The following is a 15,832-nucleotide window of genomic DNA, read 5'->3' on the forward strand; positions in this document are numbered from 1 at the left end:
GACACACACGCACACACACTCACACACACAGACACACACACGCACTCACACACTCACGCACACACAGACACACACACGCAGACACACACAATCACACACACAGACAGACAGACACACACACACACTCACACACACAGACACAGACACACTCACAGACACACACACACACAGACACACACACTCACACACACAGACACACACACAGACACACACACATACAGACACACACACTGACACACACAGAGACACACACACAAAGACACACACACACTCACACACTCAGACACACACACTCTCACACACAGACACACACTCACACAAACACACAGACACACACACTCACACACAGACACACACACACACTCACACGCAGACACAAACACTCACACACACAGACACACACACTCATACACACACTAACACACACACTCACACACGCAGACAAGCACACACTCACACACACAGACACGCACACTCACACACACAGACACACACTCACACAAACACACAGACACAAACACTCACACACTCAGACACACACACTCTCACACACAGACTCACACTCACACAAACACACAGACACACACACTCACACACAGACACACACACACACTCACACGCAGACACAAACACTCACACACACAGACACACACACTCACACACACAGACACACACACTCACACGGACACACACACGCACAAACTCAGACACACACACAGACACACACTCACACACACACAGATACAGACACACACACACACAGACACACACAAACACACACACAGACACCCACACTCACAGGCACACACAGACACACACACAAACACACTTACACAGACATACACTCACACACAGACACACACACACTGACAGATACACACAGACACACACACACACTTAAACTGACACACACAGACACACACACACACTCGCACAGACACGCACACACAAACACTCACACACACAGTTACACTGACACACAAACAGACACAGACACAGACACGCACACTCGCACAGTAACACTCAGACACAGACATACACACAGACACACACAATCACACACACAGACAGACACACACACTCACACACACAGACACAGACACACACACTCACACAGACACACTCACAGACACAGACACACACACTCACACACACACACACACACTCACACACACACACAGACACACACACTCACAGACACCCACAGACAAACGCACACACACACTTACACACACACACACAGACACAGACACACACACTCACACAGATACACACACACAGACCCAGACACACACACTCACACACAGACACACACACACACACTCACACGCAGACACAAACATTCACACACACAGACACACACACTCACACACACAGACACACACTCACACAAACACACAGACACACACACTCACACACAGACACACACACACTCACACGCAGACACAAACACTCACACACACAGACACACACACTCACACACACAGACACACACACTCACACGGACACACACACGCACAAACTCAGACACACACACAGACACACACTCACACACACAGATACAGACACACACACACACAGACACACACAAACACACACACAGACACCCACACTCACAGGCACACACAGACACACACACAAACACACTTACACAGACATACACTCACACACAGACACACACACACACTGACAGATACACACAGACACACACACAGACACACTTAAACTGACACACACAGACACAGACACACACACTCGCACAGACACGCACACACAAACACTCACACACACAGTTACACTGACACACACAGACACAGACACGCACACTCGCACAGTAACACTCAGACACAGACATACACACAGACACACACAATCACACACACAGAGACACACAGACAGACACACACACTCACACACACAGACACAGACACACACACTCACACAGACACAGTCACAGACACAGACACACACACTCACACACACACACACTCACACACACAGACACACACACTCACAGACACCCAGAGACAAACGCACACACACACTTACACAGACACACACAGACACAGACACACACACTCACACAGACACACACACACAGACACAGACACAGACACTCACTCACACACACACACAGACACACACACAGACACAAGCACATAGACACAGACACACACATTCACACACACACACACACAGACACAGACACACACACAGAGGCACACACACACTGTCACACACACTCACACACAGATACGGACACAGACACACACACTCACACACAAACAGACACACATACATACAGAGACACACACACACGCAGACACAAACACTCACAAACACAGACACACACACACTCACACACACAGACAGACACACTCACAAACACACACAGAAACACACAGACACAGACACACACACATACACTCACACACACACAGACGCACACACTCACACACACAGACACACACACAGACACACTCACAGACACAGGCACACACACTCACACACACAGACACACACACAGACACTCACGCAAGCACACACTCACACACAGACAGACACACACTCATAAACAGAGACACACACACTCACTCACACACCCACAAACACACACAGTCACAAATAAACACACACACACTCACACACATAGACACTCACACACACAGACACACACACTCACACACACACAGAAACACACACTCACTCACACACACATACACACTCACACAGACACACAGACACGAACACACACACACAGACACACACACAGAAACACACACACATACAGACACACACACTCACACACACACTGACACACACAGAGACACACACACAAAGACACACACACACTCACACACACAGATACACACACACACACTCACACACACAAGGACACACACACTCATACACACACTAACACACACACTCACACACGCAGACAAGCACACACTCACACACACAGACACACACACTCACACACACAGACACACACTCACACAAACACACAGACACAAACACTCACACACTCAGACACACACACTCACACACACAGACACACACACTCACAAAAACACACAGAATACCACAGACACAGACATACACTCACACATACACAGACACACACCCTCACACACACACAGAGACACACACAGACACACTCACAGACACACACACACACAGACACACGCACACACACTCACACACACAGACACAGACACACACGCACACACACTCACACACACAGACACACACACGCACTCACACACTCACGCACACACAGACACACACACACGCAGACACACACAATCACACACACAGACAGACAGACACACACACACACTCACACACACAGACACACACACTCACACACAGACACACACACAGACACACACACACTCACACACACAGACACAGACACACTCACAGACACACACACACAGACACACACACTCACACACACAGACACACACACAGACACACACACATACAGACACACACACTGACACACACAGAGACACACACACAAAGACACACACACACTCAGGCACACACACTCTCACACACAGACACACACTCACACAAACACACAGACACACACTCACACACTGACACACACACACACTCACACGCAGACACAAACACTCACACACACAGACACACACACTCATACACACACTAACACACACACTCACACACGCAGACAAGCACACACTTACACACACAGACACACACACTCACACACACAGACACACACTCACACAAACACACAGACACAAACACTCACACACACAGAGACACACACACTCTCACACACAGACACACACTCACACAAACACACAGACACACACACTCACACACAGACACACACACACTCACACGCAGACACAAACACTCACACACACAGACACACACACTCACACACACAGACACACACTCACACGGACACACACACGCACAAACTCAGACACACACATACAGACACACACTCACACACACAGATACAGACACACACACACACAGACACACACAAACACACACACAGACACCCACACTCACAGGCACACACAGACACACACACAAACACACTTACACAGACATACACTCACACACAGACACACACACACTGACAGATACACACAGACACACACACACACTTAAACTGACACACACACAGACACAGACACACACACTCGCACAGACACGCACACACAAACACTCACACACACAGTTACACTGACACACAAACAGACACAGACACAGACACGCACACTCGCACAGTAACACTCAGACACAGACATACACACAGACACACACAATCTCACACACAGAGACACACAGTCAGACACACACACTCACACACACAGACACAGACACACACACTCACACAGACACACTCACAGACACAGACACACTCACACACACACACACACTCACACACACACAGACACACACACTCACAGACACCCACAGACAAACGCACACACACACTTACACAGACACACACACAGACACAGACACACAAACTCACACAGACACACACACACACAGACCCAGACACACACACTCACACACAGACACACACACACTCACACGCAGACACAAACACTCACACACACAGACACACACACTCACACACACAGACACACACTCACACAAACACACAGACACACACACTCACACACAGACACACACACACACACTCACACGCAGACACAAACACTCACACACACAGACACACACACTCACACACACACACACTCACACACACAGACACACACACTCACACGGACACACACACGCACAAACTCAGACACACACACAGACACACACTCACACACACACAGATACAGACACACACACACAGACACACACAAACACACACACAGACACCCACACTCACAGGCACACACAGACACACACACAAACACACTTACACAGACATACACTCACACACAGACACACACACACACTGACAGATACACACAGACACACACACACTTAAACTGACACACACAGACACAGACACACACACTCGCACAGACACGCACACACAAACACTCACACACACAGTTACACTGACACACACACAGACACAGACACACACACTTAAACTGACACACACACAGACACACACACTCGCACAGACACGCACACACAAACACTCACACACACAGTTACACTGACACACACACAGACACAGACACACACACTCACACACACAGACACACACACACATACAGACACACACACACACTCACACACACACAGACACACACACTGACACACACAGAGACACACACACAAAGACACACACACACTCACACCCACAGACACACACACTCACACACACAGACACACACACACACTCACACACACACAGACACACACACTCACACACACAAGGACACACACACTCATACACACACACTAACACACACACTCACACACACAGAGACACACACACTCTCACACACAGACACACACTCACACAAACACACAGACACACACACTCACACACAGACACACACACACTCACACGCAGACACAAACACTCACACACACAGACACACACACTCACACACACAGACACACACACTCACACGGACACACACACGCACAAACTCAGACACACACATACAGACACACACTCACACACACACAGATACAGACACACACACACACACAGACACACACAAACACACACACAGACACCCACACTCACAGGCACACACAGACACACACACAAACACACTTACACAGACATACACTCACACACAGACACACACACACTGACAGATACACACAGACACACACACACACTTAAACTGACACACACACAGACACAGACACACACACTCGCACAGACACGCACACACAAACACTCACACACACAGTTACACTGACACACAAACAGACACAGACACAGACACGCACACTCGCACAGTAACACTCAGACACAGACATACACACAGACACACACAATCACACACACAGAGACACACAGACAGACACACACACTCACACACACAGACACAGACACACACACTCACACAGACACACTCACAGACACAGACACACACACTCACACACACACACACACTCACACACACAGACACACACACTCACAGACACCCACAGACAAACGCACACACACACTTACACAGACACACACACAGACACAGACACACACACTCACACAGACACACACACAGACACACACACACTCACACGCAGACACAAAAAGTCACACACAGAGACACACACAAACACACACACTGACACACACTCACACAAACACACAGACACAAACACTCACACACTCAGACACACACACTCTCACACACTGACTCACACTCACACAAACACACAGACACACACACTCACACACAGACACTCACACGCAGACACAAACACTCACACACACAGACACACACACTCACACACACAGACACACACACTCACACGGACACACACACGCACAAACTCAGACACACACACACAGACACACACTCACACACACACAGATACAGACACACACACACACAGACACACACAAACACACACACAGACACCCACACTCACAGGCACACACAGACACACACACAAACACACTTACACAGACATACACTCACACACAGACACACACACACACTGACAGATACACACAGACACACACACACACTTAAACTGACACACACAGACACAGACACACACACTCGCACAGACACGCACACACAAACACTCACACACACAGTTACACTGACACACAAACATACACAGACACAGACACGCACACTCGCACAGTAACACTCAGACACAGACATACACACAGACACACACAATCACACACACAGACAGACACACACACTCACACACACAGACACAGACACACACACTCACACAGACACACTCACAGACACAGACACACACACTCACACACACACACACACACTCACACACACACACAGACACACACACTCACAGACACCCACAGACAAACGCACAAACACACTTACACACACACACACACAGACACAGACACACACACTCACACAGATACACACACACACAGACCCAGACACACACACACACACACAGACACACACACACACACTCACACGCAGACACAAACATTCACACACACAGACACACACACTCACACACACAGACACACACTCACACAAACACACAGACACACACACTCACACACAGACACACACACACTCACACGCAGACACAAACACTCACACACACAGACACACACACTCACACACACACACACACTCAGACACACACACTCACACACACACTCACACACACAGACACACACACTCACAAAAACACACAGAATACCACAGACACAGACATACACTCACACATACACAGACACACACCCTCACACACACACAGAGACACACACAGACACACTCACAGACACACACACACACAGACACACGCACACACACTCACACACACAGACACAGACACACACGCACACACACTCACACACACAGACACACACACGCACTCACACACTCACGCACACACAGACACACACACACGCAGACACACACAATCACACACACAGACAGACAGACACACACACACACTCACACACACAGACACACACACTCACACACAGACACACACACAGACACACACACACTCACACACACAGACACAGACACACTCACAGACACACACACACACAGACACACACACTCACACACACAGACACACACACAGACACACACACATACAGACACACACACTGACACACACACACACTCACACGCAGACACAAACACTCACACACACAGACACACACACTCATACACACACTAACACACACACTCACACACGCAGACAAGCACACACTTACACACACAGACACACACACTCACACACACAGACACACACTCACACAAACACACAGACACAAACACTCACACACTCAGACACACACACACTCACACACAGACTCACACTCACACAAACACACAGACACACACACTCACACACAGACACACACACACACTCACACGCAGACACAAACACTCACACACACAGACACACACACTCACACACACAGACACACACACTCACACGGACACACACACGCACAAACTCAGACACACACACAGACACACACAAACACACACACAGACACCCACACTCACAGGCACACACAGACACACACACAAACACACTTACACAGACATACACTCACACACAGACACACACACACACTGACAGATACACACAGACACACACACACACTTAAACTGACACACACAGACACAGACACACACACTCGCACAGACACGCACACACAAACACTCACACACACAGTTACACTGACACACAAACAGACACAGACACAGACACGCACACTCGCACAGTAACACTCAGACACAGACATACACACAGACACACACAATCACACACACAGACAGACACACACACTCACACACACAGACACAGACACACACACTCACACAGACACACTCACAGACACAGACACACACACTCACACACACACACACACACTCACACACACACACAGACACACACACTCACAGACACCCACAGACAAACGCACACACACACTTACACACACACACACACAGACACAGACACACACACTCACACAGATACACACACACACAGACCCAGACACACACACTCACACACAGACACACACACACACTCACACGCAGACACAAACATTCACACACACAGACACACACACTCACACACAGACACACACACACTCACACGCAGACACAAACACTCACACACACAGACACACACACTCACACACACACACACTCACACACACAGACACACACACTCACACGGACACACACACGCACAAACTCAGACACACACACAGACACACACTCACACACACAGATACAGACACACACACACACAGACACACACAAACACACACACAGACACCCACACTCACAGGCACACACAGACACACACACAAACACACTTACACAGACATACACTCACACACAGACACACACACACACACACTGACAGATACACACAGACACACACACACACACTTAAACTGACACACACAGACACAGACACACACACTCGCACAGACACGCACACACAAACACTCACACACACAGTTACACTGACACACACAGACACAGACACGCACACTCGCACAGTAACACTCAGACACAGACATACACACAGACACACACAATCACACACACAGAGACACACAGACAGACACACACACTCACACACACAGACACAGACACACACACTCACACAGACACACTCACAGACACAGACACACACACTCACACACACACACTCACACACACAGACACACACACTCACAGACACCCAGAGACAAACGCACACACACTTACACAGACACACACAGACACAGACACACACACTCACACAGACACACACACACAGACACAGACACACACACTCAGACACACACACAGACACAGACACACACACACAGTCACTCACTCAGACACAGACACTCACTCACACACACAGACACAAGCACATAGACACAGACACACACATTCACACACACACACACACACACAGACACAGACACACACACAGAGGCACACACACACTGTCACACACTCACACACAGATACGGACACAGACACACACACTCACACACAAACAGACACACATACATACAGACACACACACACACTCACACGCAGACACAAACACTCACAAACACAGACACACACACACTCACACACACAGACAGACACACTCACAAAAACACACAGAATACCACAGACACAGACATACACTCACTCACACACAGACACACACACACTGACAGATACACACAGACACACACACACACTTAAACTGACACACACACAGACACAGACACACACACTCGCACAGACACGCACACACAAACACTCACACACACAGTTACACTGACACACAAACAGACACAGACACAGACACGCACACTCGCACAGTAACACTCAGACACAGACATACACACAGACACACACAATCTCACACACAGAGACACACAGTCAGACACACACACTCACACACACAGACACAGACACACACACTCACACAGACACACTCACAGACACAGACACACTCACACACACACACACACTCACACACACACAGACACACACACTCACACACACAGACACACACACTCACACGGACACACACACGCACAAACTCAGACACACACACAGACACACACAAACACACACACAGACACCCACACTCACAGGCACACACAGACACACACACAAACACACTTACACAGACATACACTCACACACAGACACACACACACACTGACAGATACACACAGACACACACACACACTTAAACTGACACACACAGACACAGACACACACACTCGCACAGACACGCACACACAAACACTCACACACACAGTTACACTGACACACAAACAGACACAGACACAGACACGCACACTCGCACAGTAACACTCAGACACAGACATACACACAGACACACACAATCACACACACAGACAGACACACACACTCACACACACAGACACAGACACACACACTCACACAGACACACTCACAGACACAGACACACACACTCACACACACACACACACACTCACACACACACACAGACACACACACTCACAGACACCCACAGACAAACGCACACACACACTTACACACACACACACACAGACACAGACACACACACTCACACAGATACACACACACACAGACCCAGACACACACACTCACACACAGACACACACACACACTCACACGCAGACACAAACATTCACACACACAGACACACACACTCACACACAGACACACACACACTCACACGCAGACACAAACACTCACACACACAGACACACACACTCACACACACACACACTCACACACACAGACACACACACTCACACGGACACACACACGCACAAACTCAGACACACACACAGACACACACTCACACACACAGATACAGACACACACACACACAGACACACACAAACACACACACAGACACCCACACTCACAGGCACACACAGACACACACACAAACACACTTACACAGACATACACTCACACACAGACACACACACACACACACTGACAGATACACACAGACACACACACACACACTTAAACTGACACACACAGACACAGACACACACACTCGCACAGACACGCACACACAAACACTCACACACACAGTTACACTGACACACACAGACACAGACACGCACACTCGCACAGTAACACTCAGACACAGACATACACACAGACACACACAATCACACACACAGAGACACACAGACAGACACACACACTCACACACACAGACACAGACACACACACTCACACAGACACACTCACAGACACAGACACACACACTCACACACACACACTCACACACACAGACACACACACTCACAGACACCCAGAGACAAACGCACACACACTTACACAGACACACACAGACACAGACACACACACTCACACAGACACACACACACAGACACAGACACACACACTCAGACACACACACAGACACAGACACACACACACAGTCACTCACTCAGACACAGACACTCACTCACACACACAGACACAAGCACATAGACACAGACACACACATTCACACACACACACACACACACAGACACAGACACACACACAGAGGCACACACACACTGTCACACACTCACACACAGATACGGACACAGACACACACACTCACACACAAACAGACACACATACATACAGACACACACACACACTCACACGCAGACACAAACACTCACAAACACAGACACACACACACTCACACACACAGACAGACACACTCACAAAAACACACAGAATACCACAGACACAGACATACACTCACTCACACACAGACACACACACACTGACAGATACACACAGACACACACACACACTTAAACTGACACACACACAGACACAGACACACACACTCGCACAGACACGCACACACAAACACTCACACACACAGTTACACTGACACACAAACAGACACAGACACAGACACGCACACTCGCACAGTAACACTCAGACACAGACATACACACAGACACACACAATCTCACACACAGAGACACACAGTCAGACACACACACTCACACACACAGACACAGACACACACACTCACACAGACACACTCACAGACACAGACACACTCACACACACACACACACTCACACACACACAGACACACACACTCACAGACACCCACAGACAAACGCACACACACACTTACACAGACACACACACAGACACAGACACACAAACTCACACAGACACACACACACACAGACCCAGACACACACACTCACACACAGACACACACACACTCACACGCAGACACAAACACTCACACACACAGACACACACACTCACACACACAGACACACACTCACACAAACACACAGACACACACACTCACACACTCAGACACACACACTCTCACACACAGACTCACACTCACACAAACACACAGACACACACACTCACACACAGACACACACACACACTCACACGCAGACACAAACACTCACACACACAGACACACACACTCACACACACAGACACACACACTCACACGGACACACACACGCACAAACTCAGACACACACACAGACACACACTCACACACACACAGATACAGACACACACACACACAGACACACACAAACACACACACAGACACCCACACTCACAGGCACACACAGACACACACACAAACACACTTACACAGACATACACTCACACACAGACACACACACACTGACAGATACACACAGACACACACACACACTTAAACTGACACACACAGACACACACACACACTCGCACAGACACGCACACACAAACACTCACACACACAGTTACACTGACACACAAACAGACACAGACACAGACACGCACACTCGCACAGTAACACTCAGACACAGACATACACACAGACACACACAATCACACACACAGACAGACACACACACTCACACACACAGACACAGACACACACACTCACACAGACACACTCACAGACAAAGACACACACACTCACACACACACACACACACTCACACACACACACAGACACACACACTCACAGACACCCACAGACAAACGCACACACACACTTACACACACACACACAGACACAGACACACACACTCACACAGATACACACACACAGACCCAGACACACACACTCACACACAGACACACACACACACACTCACACGCAGACACAAACATTCACACACACAGACACACACACTCACACACACAGACACACACTCACACAAACACACAGACACACACACTCACACACAGACACACACACACTCACACGCAGACACAAACACTCACACACACAGACACACACACTCACACACACAGACACACACACTCACACGGACACACACACGCACAAACTCAGACACACACACAGACACACACTCACACACACAGATACAGACACACACACACACAGACACACACAAACACACACACAGACACCCACACTCACAGGCACACACAGACACACACACAAACACACTTACACAGACATACACTCACACACAGACACACACACACACTGACAGATACACACAGACACACACACAGACACACTTAAACTGACACACACAGACACAGACACACACACTCGCACAGACACGCACACACAAACACTCACACACACAGTTACACTGACACACACAGACACAGACACGCACACTCGCACAGTAACACTCAGACACAGACATACACACAGACACACACAATCACACACACAGAGACACACAGACAGACACACACACTCACACACACAGACACAGACACACACACTCACACAGACACAGTCACAGACACAGACACACACACTCACACACACACACACTCACACACACAGACACACACACTCACAGACACCCAGAGACAAACGCACACACACACTTACACAGACACACACAGACACAGACACACACACTCACACAGACACACACACACAGACACAGACACAGACACTCACTCACACACACACACAGACACACACACAGACACAAGCACATAGACACAGACACACACATTCACACACACACACACACAGACACAGACACACACACAGAGGCACACACACACTGTCACACACACTCACACACAGATACGGACACAGACACACACACTCACACACAAACAGACACACATACATACAGAGACACACACACACGCAGACACAAACACTCACAAACACAGACACACACACACTCACACACACAGACAGACACACTCACAAACACACACAGAAACACACAGACACAGACACACACACATACACTCACACACACACAGACGCACACACTCACACACACAGACACACACACAGACACACTCACAGACACAGGCACACACACTCACACACACAGACACACACACAGACACTCACGCACGCACACACTCACACACAGACAGACACACACTCATAAACAGAGACACACACACTCACTCACACACCCACAAACACACACAGTCACAAATAAACACACACACACTCACACACATAGACACTCACACACACAGACACACACACTCACACACACACAGAAACACACACTCACTCACACACACATACACACTCACACAGACACACAGACACGAACACACACACACAGACACACACACAGAAACACACACACATACAGACACACACACTCACACACACACTGACACACACAGAGACACACACACAAAGACACACACACACTCACACACACAGATACACACACACACACTCACACACACAAGGACACACACACTCATACACACACTAACACACACACTCACACACGCAGACAAGCACACACTCACACACACAGACACACACACTCACACACACAGACACACACTCACACAAACACACAGACACAAACACTCACACACTCAGACACACACACTCACACACACAGACACACACACTCACAAAAACACACAGAATACCACAGACACAGACATACACTCACACATACACAGACACACACCCTCACACACACACAGAGACACACACAGACACACTCACAGACACACACACACACAGACACACGCACACACACTCACACACACAGACACAGACACACACGCACACACACTCACACACACAGACACACACACGCACTCACACACTCACGCACACACAGACACACACACACGCAGACACACACAATCACACACACAGACAGACAGACACACACACACACTCACACACACAGACACACACACTCACACACAGACACACACACAGACACACACACACTCACACACACAGACACAGACACACTCACAGACACACACACACAGACACACACACTCACACACACAGACACACACACAGACACACACACATACAGACACACACACTGACACACACAGAGACACACACACAAAGACACACACACACTCAGGCACACACACTCTCACACACAGACACACACTCACACAAACACACAGACACACACTCACACACTGACACACACACACACTCACACGCAGACACAAACACTCACACACACAGACACACACACTCATACACACACTAACACACACACTCACACACGCAGACAAGCACACACTTACACACACAGACACACACACTCACACACACAGACACACACTCACACAAACACACAGACACAAACACTCACACACACAGAGACACACACACTCTCACACACAGACACACACTCACACAAACACACAGACACACA

Source organism: Hemitrygon akajei, chromosome 28 (genome assembly GCF_048418815.1).
Source record: "Hemitrygon akajei chromosome 28, sHemAka1.3, whole genome shotgun sequence".
In the NCBI taxonomy this organism is placed as follows: Eukaryota; Metazoa; Chordata; class Chondrichthyes; order Myliobatiformes; family Dasyatidae; genus Hemitrygon; species Hemitrygon akajei.